The sequence below is a fragment of the Pyxicephalus adspersus genome, chromosome 3 (assembly GCF_032062135.1).
Source record: "Pyxicephalus adspersus chromosome 3, UCB_Pads_2.0, whole genome shotgun sequence".
NCBI classification, from domain to species: Eukaryota; Metazoa; Chordata; class Amphibia; order Anura; family Pyxicephalidae; genus Pyxicephalus; species Pyxicephalus adspersus.
Window position 1 is genome coordinate 53,461,120 of NC_092860.1, and position 17,526 is coordinate 53,478,645.

A 17,526-nucleotide genomic window follows, 5' to 3' on the forward strand; every position below is an offset into this window, starting at 1 on the left:
GGCCAGTACAACCGAAGCTGAAATTGACGCCTGTGGTGTCGTGCTTGAACATTATCTCAAGTTGGCCAAGGGTCACTTGCTCCTTTTTCTCGATTACATAAAGGCCAAAGAAGAGATGTTTCTTGAAACACAAGGATTTGTGTGGTACCAGACCAGCAAGACTCTACATAAGACTTTAGACTAAAAATTGGACATTTGTGATTTCAGGCAGCAGTATTCAATGAGAAGATATGGATTGGAGTCAGTGTTCCAATTTATTTTACAAAAAGGTGTTTACTAGGTTTAAGGTCACCCCAAGTTTAGCAAACTGTCTGTTTTATTATATCTGGTTTTGTGCCCAGGAGCCCATTTCTGTTGGAGCACACTTTGAACATTTTAGGTGAGGAATAAAGTAATGTACATTTTAAATCACATAATACACATACGTACATTTGATTAAATAAAGAAATGGATTTAAAAAACATTTTATTTAGCGTTTTTTTGCAATTAATGACAGACATCATAAAATAAATATTTACAGTCTCTATTTCAGTTTTATTGACTGCAACATACTGTAGCTGAACTATAATCTCATCTTTTATAACTAGGATGAGATAACCTTAAGACTAAGGGGAAATAAAAAAGCAGAATGATTGACAACAAGCAATTAGCTCCTTGAGATCCTGAACAACTTGAACTAGTGATTCTTAGCTATAATATTTCTAACAAAACACCAACTCATATTTTCTAATTCTCTATACTGATTAAAGTGCTGGTGTGCAGTTTATGGCCACAAGATAATTGGACAATTTACTGGAAATACAGTATTTGTAAAGCCAAACGCAAGATGAGTCTAGGTTGTAGCCCAAAAACAAATCACCCAAATATTAAATTCCAATTATTTGCACCCACTCATCTACAACCATATCCTCATAATGGCCCTGATTCACCAAAGAAATCCGCGCTCGCTGGAAGCGCGAAAGTACGCACGACCAGCGAGCACGGTTTCCCGCGGTCTGGAGTTGAGTGCGCTCGTACACCTGCCTTGATAATAATAAGCAATAGGGGTCGCGAATCTGCCAATTAAGGTGATTAGATTTCAGCTGCGCAAATAAGGAGGATCTTTTAAGCCGTCAATCATGAGATCATAGCAATTAAGGCGATTAGACATGATTAATGACTGGAAGCTACATGAAATCCTGCTAGATCTTTCTTTGTATTTGTAATGAAAAATGGTGAAAGTAGTGTGAGAATGTCTTGAATTTCAACATATGTTGTTACAAAAATTGATTCTAAGGTTAACTTACAGGCCGCCTCCTCTCCTTCATCGGAGGACTCTGGCTCTGGCTGCGGTGCAGCGGGCTCCCCCTCAGGAGATGGCTCCTCCTCAACGGGGGATGGCTCCTCTCCCAGGGATGGCTCCTCCTGGACGGGGGATGTCTCCTTCTCCCCCAGGGATGGCTCCTCCTGGACGGGGGATGTCTCCTCCTCCCCCAGGGATGGCTCCTCCTGGACGGGGGATGTCTCCTCCTCCCCCAGGGATGGCTCCTCCTCCTCCTCCATGTCCTGGGGGATGGCCAGGCGCCTGTGTGGGCGCAGTAAAATGCGCAGCCGGCGTGATGGAGTGTTGGCTGTAATAACAAAATCAAATATACCAAATNAATAAGGGTAGTAAAATATAGGAAGTGAAAAACAAACAGTTCTAGGCTTAACAATACTACTTTACACAGACAATATCATTGTAAAACATTCCTTATCAAGAGGACAAGACAAAATGCCAAATTTATCAGACAGGATGCGGTCCCCCACTTCACGCACCAGATCCGTTGGTCGCCTCCCTTCTGGGGTCCAGAGCCTGTCTGCGATCCACTCTGATATTTTTCTTTTTTGAAATATGGACCGCTGCTGGTCATACCTCTTGCGAATCATGGTCTAAAGAAAAAGGGAAACAAATGTGAGTTTTTGACAACCAAACACCTGTTAAAAAGAAAAAAAAGGGATAACTAATTAATTGATTGATTTATATATTTTCTGTTGCAAATGTAAACTGTTTGTTAAGATTGTTTGTGTGTAGATATATGTGGGTATACTATTACTATGAAGCTTCCAGTTGCCAACCCACTAAGCTTAATCCTGTTTAAACCATTGTAAAACCAATAATTGTGCTCCTAGATGTAAACTCTGTTTATCTGGTTTTAGTGAAGCATTAGTAAGTGCCAAACATACATACAATCTAGGGGCAAAATGTAAGCACTGTCGCACTGGGTCAGATAATGCAGCACATGTGGAATATCTATGTGAGACTGTAGAATAATGTGCCTTCATCAAAATCAAGATTGTGGTGCGAGTTAGCCAGAGGACATTCTAGCAGAAGGCTTCCACTGTCCTCCGGACATAGAAAGATCATTTCCAGCCTTGCGTGATAGAGAGGAGGCAAATTGGTGTTCTTCAAATGATCTACCTCTGATTAATTGAGCTTGATGGGGTAAAATATATCCACTTTGTGGGCATGTGTAACGACATGATGGGCACAGTGTGATATCTGTGTGTGGGAATTGTGCATGTCATATCTTGCAGCCTATGAGGACACAGATAATAGTGAAAATATCTCTGAAATCCTAGGCCACCAAATTAGCAGTATTTGAAGTGCACTGCAACAACCTCCAAGAAATGTGGCTGATTAGTAGCTAGCAGGATCCTCAACAACAATTTTTTTTAGGGCTAAGGGTAATATGTGTGCCATTAGAAAGAATGATTTTTTAGGGGAACAGTGACTTTTAATGCAAGCTTGCCAGTGTAAAGCTGCCGGAGATGCGCGGCTCCGGCCACGAGCTTTATCAGTTGCTGAACTGCGCGACGGCGTACGATTTCGGATCGCGAATACGAATGCGCGAGCGATCATCCGATTCTGCTTGATGAATTAGGGCCAATGTCTTAGCACAACAGTGTCAATGTTATCATAATATAGCATAGAGATGGATGATGGCCTAGTTGCAGTACAACAAGGTAGTGGTGTATTTTACGGCTCTATAGAGTGTACCAGTGTCTGTATGACGGCATGGTTAGTACCCTTAAGCATCTCTGTCAATGGGTATGGGCACTCTCCATGACAGTAGTTGGCCATGTAGCCTTGTGAAGCAATAACCCAGTTTTGCCAGCCAACATCCTTGAAGTCAATGTAAAGATGCCTTTCTTTGCATATGTTACCAGAAGTTGGCATTGAAGACTCTACACTTCTTTTGGATCTTGAGCTTTTGCAGTTAGTAGGGTCAAGGGAAACCATGAGCAGTGATGTATGGAAAAAGGAATGCATTTCATCACTTAGTGGGGGTGATTCTGTTGAATGTTTCTTCTCCATCTGCAAATACTTCTATAACCAGACCCATATTGTTCTCCAGCGTGGTCCAGTCCTGTGCCACTTTTTGTGAGGCATAAGAGACCTATGAAGTAGACGAAAGGATTGTGTAAAGGGAAGCTTACTGTTCGTATTATGGGCTTTCATTCCTTTTAAAGACATATGGAGTGGGCGGTACAACCGAAGCTGGAATTGACGCCCGTGTTGTGTTGTGCTTGAACATTATCTCAAGTTGGCTGAGGGTCACTTGCTCCTTTCTTTCAATTACAGAAAGGTCAAAGAAGAGATGTTTCTTGAAGCACGAGGATTCGTGTGGTACCTAATCAGTTATCAAATGTCTTATGGAGAAACAGGAAAAATATTCTTTTAATTAATTTGAACATAAGTGTGTGTATATATACACAGTTATGTAGAGTGTAACATTGCATTTAAATTTATTTTGGATATTAGGAACATATGTGCCTACCAGATCTTTGTCTATAGATCGCAATGGATAAATTCTGTTTTCCCTAAAAAAAAAAATAAAAAAAAATTCTCATAGGCAACTATAATCTCCACAAATTAGGCAAACATTAATTCTAAAAAATGGAGTTTCTATGTAAAATGTATATTAATTTTTCATTGTCACTAACAACTTTTTTTTTCACTATTTGAACTTTTTTCACAATGTAGTTAACTGTGATTTGACTGTCCTGCTGAAAGTTGTATTTTAGGTGACTACCTTTTTGTAGGTTACGACATGAACATCATGCCTCATACGATTTAGGGGAATACAGTTGGGGGGGGGCAGAAATGGAAAAGGATCTGGGGGTTCTGGTAGATCATAGACCTAATAACAGGCTGCAATATCAAAAGCTAGCAAAAGACTTTCTTGTACCAAAAAAGAGTAGACTGCAAAGATCCAGACTTAATCCTGCCCTGGTACAAAGCATTGGTCGATCTGGAATATACAGTCCAGTTTTGGCCACCAATTATTAATAATAATATTATTAAACAAGATTTATATAGCACCAACATATTACGCAGCACTGTACATTAAAAAGGGACTGCAAATGACAGCCTAATATGGACCGTGATATAGGAGAGCACCCTGCCCCAAAGAGCTTACAATCTAGTGGGTCACAAAAAGGACATTGTGGATATTGAGAGAGTGCAGAGAACAGCAACTAAACTAATAAAAGGAATTGCTCCGCTATGAGGAGAGAGTGTATTCTACCTTGAAAAGTGAAGTTTAAGGGGGGATATGATCACCCTGTGTGAGTTTATAAATGGTCCATATAGAAAACGCTCTTCCCAAATATTCACTTTGAGATCATTACAAAAGAACAAGAGAGCACTCTTTGCGTGTGGAGGAAAAAAAGTTTAAGCTTCGGATAAGAAAGGGATTCACTGTAAGGTATGTGGAATAGGCTCCCTCAGGAAGTAGTTTCAGCAATTACTATAGATAAAGTTAGGAAAAAGCTGGATGTTTTTCTAGAAGCACAGAAAATAACTAGGTATTTAGCCTTTAAAGTAAAAATAACTGTGGTTATTGATCCAGGGAACATCCGATTTGCCTCATTGAATCGGGAAGGATTTTTTTTTTTTATCTGTTCTACTATGTAACCTTATCTGGGCTCTACTGAGTCATAAGATAAAATGTAAAAAAATGCCAGTATTTGTCAGAAAATAATTGCTTCTGTCCTAAGAATAAAAAAGCGGAAAAGGAAATCGGGGCCGAGTGTACATCTCCATAATGGTCTCCATAATGTTAGAGGCTTACTGAGCTCCGGACCACCCAATGAAAGAGCAGCGCATTGAGGCATATTCACCCTACATGGCTGGCATTCCCAGATAACATGGACACCAATTCCCAGTATTCTAAATGACGGCAGGTTAAGCAGGAACGCACCTGCAAGTCTTGCACATGCATACAGCACGGCAGATCCACCTACAGTCCCACGGTGGGAATAGCTTTGGAATCGGGTGTCAGGTATTCCCAAGGTGACAAAGTTGTGATGAAACAGCGCAACGTGGCAGCCCTGAGACAATTGACAGGCTCACCCTTTCCTCTGATGAGATGTAACCCTTGCCACATTCTTCTTCAGCACTTAATCTGCAAACACCTGGTACTGAGGTACTGCATTTTTTCCTTTTCCTTTACATTGGAACATTTCCAAGCAGTGTTACAAGAGGCTCAAAAGGTCCAGTTTAAAAAGCTGGCAACACAACTTTCTAAAGAGATGAGGGAAAATTCATCACCATACTACACAACTTGAAGGCCATTTGACTCATGTCACCATGGTTCTAGAGGGCCATGAGGAAGATATTGATTTTATAAAATCTGAAATTCAAATCTTGCACTACAAGCTGGAAGATGCTGAAAATAGGGCACACCTCTCCAACCTATGTATTTGTGGCCTACCTGAAAATATCATAGGTATGCCATCTTCAGTTCTTGCACTTTTGCAAGAGTTGGTACCAGATATATCAGTGCAAAGTCGATTGGCATTTCGATTTGAGTTATATATGCTGTCATTTCTCCTAAGGAAGCAACAAATTGCCTACAAAACCTAGTCATCACCAATCTGCCTTCACCTCAAGCTTCTACAAAATCCAGATCTCCATGTCAGCATTGCAATCTACCATCCAGTGAGACACAACAGGCCAACACTGAATCATCCCAACGGGACATGCTTGTATTGTCGAGGATTTTTCTTCTTACTACACAGGTAGGTTTACAGATCCTCCTTTTCCTTTTTCCTTGTGGATGACACTCCATGAAATAGAACCATTTCCCTATGCACATGTAGAGTAACGGCTCCCACATGGGTTTTCAGTGGCTTTATTTAGCCTTTCCTGATAAAGGTGTATAGAAATTGATAGTCACTGGTTGCCTTGAAATGTTTCTCGTGATTGTCAGTATCATATTCTGTACTAGGGGCTATTTATTTTGTTTTGCGTTCCATAGGCTTTGCAGTATTTTGACATATGTAATTACAATGACTTGCCTTATTGGGTATATTGTAAGACAGTAAATTTTATTAAGGTTTTTCTTCGATCAAGTACCACTAGTCGAGCGGTATTTTTGAATCTTGAGGTGACCTCATGGGCCTAGTTTCTTTATGATCTAGGGACTGGCCTGTGATGCCCCCCACCCCCTCAACTTCGAGTTGGTTTACTGATAAAACAGTAATGTTTTGTGACAAGGGGGTTATTTTGTGCTCAATTTATGTAACTGGGAGCCTATTTTTCTAATAATATTAGTGGTAAATTGAGTGCTTCAGGGGGACCAAGACAAAGAAAAGGACAGAAAGTAGAAAAAACAAAGACCTGTGGACGAGACCTGTAGGTCAAGCTTATAAAACAAGGGGGGAAAAAAAAATGTGTATAACTGTGTGTGTGTGCGTGGGCCACGCCCAACTGACATTGCCAATTGGGTGATAGGGAGCATGCAGTGCCAGTAGTTGGCCCTTTATCACACCAAGTGCCATGCCAGAAAACTTTAGTTTAAATGTGCAAGGATTAAATTCCCCTCATAGGAGAACCAAGGCCATTATCTATTTATTATAGAATAAGCTAATATTAATAGTTAGCTAATTATAGACACTAACATTTTGGAAACATAACCAAATACTGATGTAAATTGTCTAATTGTCTGGTTGGTGGTGAGAAAGTTGGATTCATACCCCAAAGACAAGCAGTAGATACTATATGTAGGCTGCTCAACCTCAAAACTAGAACTTGACTCCCCTCGCTCCACATGCAGCCTAGATGTGCTGGATGGCTCATCTAATGACACTGGAGCCTTCCTTGCAAGCCCTATCCAAATTTCCTGCACACATGTCCATACTGCTACAACAGTTCCACATTATTCTTCATCATGAGCTCACCGCTGCTACTGACAAGTTTTATTGCTGCTATTTGCACCTATTATTTTCCTTTTACTATTGTATGAGGGTTATCTTATGTATAGGTGGGTGCACCTCCACCTTGCCCTCACTTGTTCTAGTGAGAAACCCTTGATTGGACTTGATTGATGACTTAAGTTTCTCCCAATGATGCCGCTGTACACACAGTGGTCTTTTTTTGTTTGTGTTTATTCTGTGTATTATGTCCTTCATCCCAACTACCATCCTTCTTTTTCTTTTACCCCCTTTCTGTGCCTGAAGCCTGCTCTGTTTGTGGTCCTCCAGGGTCTCCTGTTTAACTTGGGGAACCCCCCTATTGTACTTATCAGGGCACAGTTGGATGAGTACTTTCCTTTTAATGATCAAGAATGCATTTCCCCGATAACTGTGTGCGAGGCCCATAAGGCTACCCTTAGAGACCATTTTATACAGTTGGCATCTAGGCTGAAGTGGGAGTGTATAGGCCAAATAGCAGACCTAACTCAAAAATTTCAGACCTTTGGAAAGGCCTGGAACCCTACACTTTTGAGGGCTCTTAATAAACTGGTTACAGAGACACATCTCTCATTGGATCTTCTGCTCAGTGATCAGATGGAAAAGTCCATGCAATGGACGAGACAGAAATTCACAGGCTAATGGATCTGGTACTATGTTGGCTAAGATTACATGTGGGGGCTCATTCTATTAAGCCATACTGAGTGAGATTCTGTGTTGGATCCCTGACTTCTGATTGTGCCAAGATAGTTACCAGTTTTGCATCCTTTCTCTCTTCTACTCCTCCCTCTTTCCCTGTAAATAGTGCAAAAGATTTTTTTAAGGACCTTCCTCTACCTCCTATCCCACAATCATGTATAAAACATTTTAAGGCTGGTGTTCCCATTTTAGAGACTCTGGCTGCCATAAAGCTGCTGAAGTCCCCTGGACCAGATAGATTTTAAGCTAAATACAATAAAAGGTTTGATGTATTGGCACCTTACCTCACTAAACTTTTTAACTCATTGAATGATGGATGTGCTTTATACCCTTCTTCAGTGGCAGCTGTTGTCTCTGCTTCCCAAACCAGGTAAGGATGATCATGAGCCTAGAAATTATCATCCTATATCCCTTCTCACCCTGGATTTTAGGCTTCTGGCCACCAGGCTGAATATGAAATGTAAATATGGTGTAATACACCAATTCACCTCCTCTGATGTTTGGTGTGCTGCATACCCTGATAAGTATATAATATCAAATAAAGACAAGAAAAAAGGCAGGGTATTTAGAATGCAGCAAATATGTTAAATGCCAGAAGTGGGTCTAACATATATAATGTTAAGATTTCACAATTGTATACATGCATATTCATCATAGGTTGTTCCCACTAAACATACAGTGGAAAATGTAGAAGTCTAAACAATGATTCCTATTGTAAACGAAAGTGAAAATAGAGGAAGAAGTGGTTGTCAATGTCCGACGCCTTCCCCCTACACTGGCTTCTTCAGGGGACTTGTGGACATCACAGTATAACTGTATACAAAAAATAATTCATATGGCTATCTATGAAAAGTGGGGAAATAGTACCAATGCTTTAAAGGTCATACATTGAAAACAGGAAATGAAAATCTATTGCAAATGCATAAATATGCCACCAAATACCACCCTTTGATTGTCTCTTTGCAATCCTTGCTCCGCACCTAATTCTCTCTTCCGCTGTCCTGGCTAGGTCGGATAGCGGCAGTTAAAATATGGCCACCAAAGATTTTTTTCCCTTCCAGTAGCAGTCCAGGCTATAATGCTCTGCAACATACAACGCTTAATTGTAACACCTTACAATGTTAATGCATTCATTTGGCATGGGAGGAGGCCTAGGGTGATTCGGACTGTGTACACAAATTCTGGGAGGTTGGAGATACGCAACTTGGCTAAATACTATGCGAAGGTGCAGATTAGTCAACTCTCTGCATTGCATGCCTCCTATGAGGCCCCCTTATTGATTACACTGGAAGCCGTGAACAGTGGAACTTTCACAGTCTCTTTTCTCTGGATGGTCCCTTCACTGTGTTCGAAATACGTTCAGGTCTCGGCTCATGTCTTCATGGGCGCCTTTGCAATCTTCTTGTTTATAATCCTTCGTTCCCACCTGGACATATGAATCCAATGGTGGAGAGTAAAGGCAGGCCGAAATTTGACCTATCATCTATTTAGTATATCATTTGTTAAGTCTTGGGAACAGTTGTGTGTGTGTGTGTGTGTGTGTGTGTGACCTATGAAATCCCTCCCCAGGAGTAATACTGATACCTACAATTCCAGCATTGTCTGATGCCCTCTGTTAAACATGTAGGTTGCCCTCTGACTCTCTCCTCATTTTAAAGGGTCTGCTATCTCGATTAATTGTCTCCAGTCATTATATTGCCCTGCTACAGACAACTCCTTGTTCTCCCTTCAGCCAGATCACAGCTATATGTAAATTGGAGGTGGATTGGGATGCAATCAGCCAGATGAGGTATAATAGGATATGTGGAGGTCTGTATCCTCGTGTTTGTCAATGTTGCCTCACAAGAATCTGCATACAAAAACTTGCTCTGCTGGTATTTAACACCTGCAAGGATGACACATTGACTGAGTCAACGGGTCGCCGGTATAGGGACTGTGATGCCATTGGTGACATGCTCCATATTTGGTGAACAAGTCCTAATCCAGCTGGTTTTTGGAATGGTTTCCACAACTCACTTGGTTCCTTGCTGAATAGACCCACGGTCCAAGACCCTTGGTGTGCTCTCCTACATCTCCGGAATTTGAAGCTCTCTCGGTCCTCCAGGAAGCTAGTGACTTTGGTGTGTTTTGTTTTTTTTAAGCGGCCCAGCAAGCAATAGCCAGAGCCTGGGGGTCTGAGAGTGAGGCCTTTAGTGAAGTCAAGTCCGGGTTGGATGTGTTCATTGTTAATGAGGACCTGACCGGCATTTTAACTGACACCCATGATCAGTTCCTGGAAGTGTGGGACCCTTGGATTGCTTATAGCTATCCTATTCTCCAGGGTTCCACAATTTTCTAAGAGCGTGGTGGTCTTTGTATTTATTTATCCTTATCCAATTTATCCAAGGATTCTGCTGGAAATCAATAACTTGGCAGATGATCAAAAAAATGTTGCGTCCAGTTAGTTCTGGTCAAGACTAGTTAATTAGGTATGGCACTGTGTTTTTTAACTGCTCAGGAACTAAGACAATTGCCAGTGTTTGACCAGTACTGACCAATTATCATACCTTAAACCAGTATTTTACCTTATAAGGATATCGGTTAAAGGATATGATGCATTCCTTTAGGATGACCTTATATATGGTAAACATATACCCGTATATTATTATAAAATTATATATATATTATACCCGTAAAGCATTATTGTTGGTGAGAACTATTTGACATTAAATAAACTTGTGCTAACCCAACTCTCCACTACCTGGCTCACCAACCAACACCAACTGTATGCAAAGGCAGAACGTCCACTGTTGAAGCAGTGCACTTTGATATAGATCAGCAAAACAAACGAGAGAATATATATATATATATATATATATATATATATATATATATATATATATATATATACACACACATTCCTCCTTGTGAGGCAGTCCAATAGTCTAGTACAAGCCCATACAGAGCTATTACTTCGGTATGCCACTTCAATGCATCATTGATCATTTTTAATGTGTCAAACATCTCATCTGTAACATTGTCAACAATTCAGCAAATTTTCTCTATTGTATGTGCATTCTGAACTGACGATCCAACAATAGTGAGGGATAAACCAAACTTTTTCTCCCCTAACTCTAGGGGTTTGGCATTTTCTGAATTTCTAAATCATTAGTATCCATAAACTAAGCTATTCTTATAATGGTACACCTACCGCTACCCCCAACAGGTAGGCACTTATCAGCATTATTCCCACATGCATAATACCAATCATGTGACAACTGAAATTGTCCAAGATAGCTTTTCTGATATGCAAATGAAAACAAAGGTTCACGATATATAGTGTCTTTATATAATTCTTTGAATTTTCTTCCTTCTTCCATCAAAGAATATTTGATTCCTGTTTTTGTATAATATGGATTAATGGTGGTCCCCAGCTGTGTTTTTCCTAGATTAATTGGTGAACTAATAGTTGTTGTGCAAACCTTTGGCCGTGTTTTGGAGCAAACTACTGCATAGCCTGTAAATGTATCATTTCTAAATGCAGTCCACCAAGGTTCTGATAACCAAGCCATTATTGGCAGCCCCATAATTGTGTGATTACACTTTCCCAATGTCAATTCCCCATAATCAATCCACGTCCTGTTTTAAAGTTCCTTCGGTGGTGCTGGAATGGCAATATATGGCATAGTTCTAGAAGACAATGGACTATGAGTACATATCCAGCAGTCCATCTTATTCATCAGCTGGGCATAACAGTGATGCATGTACAATAGTTTATTTTCAAGAGTGTCTTGTATAAGACATTGATATTCAGAATCCACTCCAGACCGTAGTGATATCAACAACAGCAACCACATTCTTCTACTTCAAAATTGGAACCAGTCTGTGGGAAGGAAAATAAACAGGGTAAACATCTCCATCTGAGTATTAGGTATTACCCTGTCCTCTAGCAATTACTTCACCTTGCTTTTTACTTTCCCTCCCCCTATCTGCTGCATTGGGTATTATCCATACTTTTGACCCTGTTTGGTTTACATAGGTTTGTACTGTCACTTTCACCCTTTTTGGTATTAATGTAACCTATCCAATTAGCTGTCCCTTACATAGTTTTCCAAATTTCCATGGGTGTATTGTCACACAATATTCTTGAAACATGTCTTGGATCAAGTCATTGTCCCAGTCACACCAATTAGTAATGTCAGAAAATGGAGTGAAGTGTAATGTAGTCATTTCATCTATACTGAGAATGCCTGTTGGGACACTGTATTCCAATAACCACTCACAATTTCCCTCTTGCAATGGATCCCCAAATTCTATTTCCTCATGGGCATTAATTTCTATTTTGTTATCCTGTACCTGAGTTCTCTCTTTAACAGTGATAACTAATTCAGGAATTACTTTATCTTGTCCCTGACCTTGCATACGCTGGAATGGTGTACTACCCCCTACCACCCGTTGATTTAACAAAAACGCAGCTTCTAACACAACCCGGTCCCAACCTCTTAATATGTGTAGGGGTCAGCTTTTTTATTTGTTCTTTGAGTAAACCATTCTATCTTTCAATGAGTCCAGATGCCTATGGATAATAGGGTATATGATATACCCAATTAACTCCATTATTTTTTGCCCATTCTTTGATCTTACAACCAGTGAAATGGGATCCATTGTCAGATTGGACTTCTATAGGCAGACCATAATACTGTTGCAGCAAGTTCAGTAATTTCAAGGTGGTACTCTGATCTGCTGATTTGGTAGGACATACAGTTAGTATTCCACTAAAAGTGTCAACTGCTGTTGCACAGTATTTTAATCCATTTCTCCCAACAGGAAGAGTTCAATATAGTCCACTTGCCAAATTTGGCCAGATGCTTGTCCACAATAAATCTGCCCAGGTTCCCCAGGCAGAGTTTTAAAATGATTTACTTCCTGGTATATAGGGCATTTGGCAACAATATCTTGAGCTTGAGAGTATGTGTGAGGGGAATTCCTTTCTTGTTAGCCCATTCCCAGGTGCCTTTAGCACCCCTATGTCCTGATTGTCCATGGGCCCACTCCCTTAAGCTAGTAAATTCAATTGAGGAAATACTGGCAAGTTGGTCTACAAACTCCTTGTTTTTATCACCAGAGTGGGCATTAACATGACCCACTTTAATCATTCGAGTTTTACCAGCATGCCAGATATTATTCCAAAGTTCTGGGCCTCCCCATATTTCTTTTCCATTCACAGTCTAGTTATCTTTTTGCCATGTTGTAAGTCAAGTGGTTAGCCCCTTAAAGACACCCCAACTGTCAGTATAAATAATTAAAGGACCTGTAGTTTCTTCACTCGCCATAGTCACTGCTTGTAATTCAGCATATTGGCTAGACACACCCTCCCCAGTCTGATATAGCATTGTCTCTGTGGAGGGTTGAAAAGCGTTAGCAGTCCAAATTCGGCCTTTCAGTGTGACCATAGCTGAGCCATCAGTGTACCATGCACATTTACATTCATCAAATGTCAAATGCTCCTAGGCTGATGCCTCTTGAAATGGACTGCCATCAATCATGATTGCAGGTGCATCTAGTTCCACAGACTCAAAAGTAACAAGTCCTGCTAATTATTGATTCAAAGCAGCTGGTTCTTGAGCAGAGATGCCACCTCTCTCACTTAAACACCATTTCCATTTCTGAAGAGTTGGCTTTTGTGCTACTGCAGTCCTTGCCCCCAGTACTTTCTGTCTGACCCAACCTGAAATAGGTAAATCAGTTCGTACTACCACAGATTGTTGTTTAGTTGTAGATGTGCTGTAATGCAGTGTATGCAGCTAAAATTTGTTTTTCAAGTGGACTGTACTTCCTTTGAGCCGCTGAATACTGCTTTGACCAGAAACCAACTGGTACTTTCCTGGCCCCTGGCAAGGGGGCCTTTTGCCATAATCCCCAAGACATTCCATGTTCAGTTGTAGAAACATCCAAAAAAGGTTGATCTGGCTGTAGTGGCCCCAGAGAATTATGACTCTGTAAGGTTTCTTTAGCCAAATCCAAAGCACAATGTTGCTCTAGACCCCAACTGAAAACACTTTTTTCTGGTAACATTGTAGATAGGCCTCAGAATTAGGCCCAGGTGTGATGCAAAAGCTCTCCAAAATCCCATCACTCCAGTACACTTTGAGCTTCTTTAATGGTTGTAGGTGTTTTCAGATTGGCAATTGTGTCCAACACAGGCTGTGGAATTGTCTTTTGAGAGCCAGTCCAAATCATCCCCAGAAATTTCAGGCTGGGCTGCGCCTTGCACTTTAGATGGATTAATAGCCCAACCTCTTTCTTTCATATAATCCATCACAATTTGTAAATCCTTTTGGACTTCATCTTGAGTTGTTCCAGATATCATAATATCGTCAATATAATGATACATCTGGCAGGAAATTGGTGGAATCTTTTCTAAATCTCTAGCAATTACTCCATGACGGATTGTGGGGCTATGCAGATATCCTTGTGGCAGCACAGTTGGAGCGTATTGTCTTCCATCCCAGGTAAATGCAAATTGATCCTGGGATTTTTCATCCATATCAGGAACCATATGTTCCATATCAGGAACAGCAGCAGCCAATGGAGGGGCCACTTTATTTAACCCTCGATTAGTCAATTGTCATTCTGTAAGATCCATCAGGTTTCCTTACTGGAAAGACAGGCACATTAAAAGGGCTGACAGCTGGTCTGAACAAACCTGCTTCCATTAGGGCCTGGATAGTCTCTGTAGTTTCCTTATGTCCCCCTGGAACACGATATTGCTTTAAATGAACTGGGTTATCTGGGGGTGGAATATACACTGGCGTCCATTTAGCATGACCCCTCACAATGGGTTTGACTGCAGACAAAGCAAAAGAACGAACGGAAGTGCCAAACACATATGTTCTTGTCATTGTATGGATAGTCTGGCCCTGTAAGATATCCATTCCTAATATGTTGTCTGGCAATTCAGATACAAGTATGTTGGCATTAAAGACAGGGCCATTGCCTATCTGTAGTCTGCAGTGAACCTTAGCAGCCCATGTAGTCTGGCCTCCCAAACCTTCTACTGCTACCCATGTAGTGTCTGTCCCATTGGGTCTACGATTGCTGTGAAACAAAGAAACTTCAGCTCCAGTGTCCAAAAATTGCTGTAACTCATTGTGGCTGTACTTGTCCTTGCCAATAACTTACTACTGATACATATGGGCGTCTTTTCCCTGGTTTCATTGTACAAATTCTGATCAATGGAACAGGGGATGTATCCTCTAGTCAATCATAAATGGGCTGTGGCACCCCCCGCCCCCCACCCTTTTTCTCCCTTGGAGGGATGCATGTGTGGTAACATAATCTAGAGCTGCTCTTGCCTCCCCATATGGGTTCTCTTTTCTGAGGAGGTGTAGGAGGGGTTATTTCCTCTGCATCACTAGTTGACACCTTCTTGAGTCTGGCTGGCTGTAACTTCCCTTTCTCCTTCAGTTGTTCCCAGCGCTTGAAAAGATCAATAGTAGGAATCTCATCAATGTCTGTTTTGGGAACACCACTGTTAAGCAGATCAAGAAACATCTGTTTTTTCTTGTCATTTTAAACCTCTTTATAAAATCTCCCTTTTCTGTTTTCTGTATTGGTCTTTGCTTATGTCCTGGTCCTTTTTAAATCTCCTCTAACTGACCCAATAATGTAGCTGCTTCATGCCTTCCATCCAAAGCACTTAATACTGTGAATAATGCAGGACGTAAATGTTGTGGCACGGAGACTGAGAGAGGAGGTGTACAGAGAAAAGAGAACCGGTCATAACCCTTGGGGAACACCAACGGGGTGGGGAGTGGGCGAGGAGGAGTTACCATTGAAACAAATTTGAAAGGAGCGGTCAGACAGATAGGAAGCAAACCAAGAGAGATCAGTGTCACTGATACCAATGGAGCGCATGATTTGTATTAGGGGGTAAGGGGGTAATCAACAGTGTCAAAAGCAGAGGAAAGATCGAGAAGGAGCAGGAAAAAATTGCCTTGAGACTTAGCTCTGATGAGGTCATTGGCCACTTGAGTAAGGGCTGTTTCAGTGGAGTGGGCAGCTCTAAAACCAGACTGGAAGGGGGTCAAGGAGAGAGTTGGTGCTCAGGTAGTGGGTGAGTCTTTTGTAGACAAGGCATTTAAGAAGTTTGGAGACATATGGGAGAAGGGAGATAGGATGGTATTTGGAGGGGTCCAGTGAGGGTTTCTTTAGGATAGGGAGAAATATGGCATGTTTAAAAGCTGAGGGGTATTAACCGGTAGAAAGGGACAGGTTGAATAGTTCGGTTACGGCAGGGGCCAGGGTGGAGGAATAGGCACGGAGTAGATCAGAGGGAATTGGGACAAGTGGACAGGTAGTAGACAGAGATGATGAGAGAAGAGTTAAGACTTAGTCCACAGTAACAGGACTCAGGGAGGCCAGTGATGCTTTACAGGTGGAAGGAGTGGGTATGGTTGGAGACATCATGTCTAATTTTGTCTATTTTATCTCTAAAGTAGGTGGCAATGTCTTGGGCAGAGAAGGATGTTGTGGGGGGAGCAGGTGTGGGGTTTAGGAGGGAGTCAATTGTAGAGAAGAGGTTGCGTGGGTTGGAGGCTTGAGAGGAAATGACTGTGGAGAAATAATTTTGCTTGGTGACAGTGAGCTCCATGTTAAAGCTTTGAAGCTTGGCTTTGTAGTCCATGAAGTCAGCACTGAGGCCAGATTTCCTCCACTTGCACTCAGCTGCACGAACAGTCTCTTGTAGCTGTTTGGTGTGATTGTTGTGCCAGGGTCGGGGGTTGGCAGGGTGGGGGTAGCGCAAGGTGGCAGGAGCAACATTATCCAAAGCCAGGGAAAGCAAGTGGTTTAACATGGTGGCAGCTTCATCTGGGGAGGTGATTTTGGAGAAGGAGGGGGTTAGGGACGCAAGGCAGTTTGAGAAAAGGTTGTGGTCAAGGTTACGGATATCTCTCTGCTATTGACGAAGTCTGGGATGTGGCAAGTGAGGGCAAGTGTTTGATAGGTTGAAGGTGATAAGGTTATGATCAGAAAGGGGAAATGGTGAGTTTCAAGGAGGGGGTGGTTGCAGAGTTTTGAAAATACCAGGTCTAAAGTGTGTCCGGCTATGTGTGTGGGGCCATTGCTGTGTGAGTCCAAATGAGGAGGTAATGGAGAGCAGTTTGGCTGAGGAGGGAAGGTTGGGCTCATCTATTGCAACATTAAAATCACCAAGGATGAGGGTGGGCAGGTCATGGGAAAGAATGTGTGGAAGCCAGGATGCAGAGTTATTCAAAAATTCTGATACTGGGCCAGGGGGGCGGTGGACAACAGCAACAATGAGGGGTAAGGGGTAAAAATTGGAGAGGGTGGGTTAGGAAGGACTCTGTATGCACAGTTAGGTGAGAGGAGACCCACACCACCCCCTACTTTGTTGCCAGGTCTGGGGGTATGTGTAAAGTGCAGGCCTCCATAGGAGAGAGCAGCAGAGTCAGAGGAGGAAAGCCAAGTTTCAGTGAGCCAGAAAGTTCAGAGACTTAGAAAGGTGAAGGTTGTGTATGGAGGTTAATTTGTTGCCAACAGATCTGGCATTCCATAGACGGCCAGAGAGAGGGGGTAAGGACTTATGGGTAGGGTGAATGGGGATGA

General features: G+C 41.7%; 1 pseudogene; it reads right to left on the bottom strand.

Annotated features, from left to right (window-relative positions):
- Nucleotides 1–866: 866 nt before the first annotated feature.
- Nucleotides 867–15,450, bottom strand: LOC140327401 (growth/differentiation factor 3-like; annotated as a pseudogene).
- Nucleotides 15,451–17,526: the final 2,076 nt, after the last annotated feature.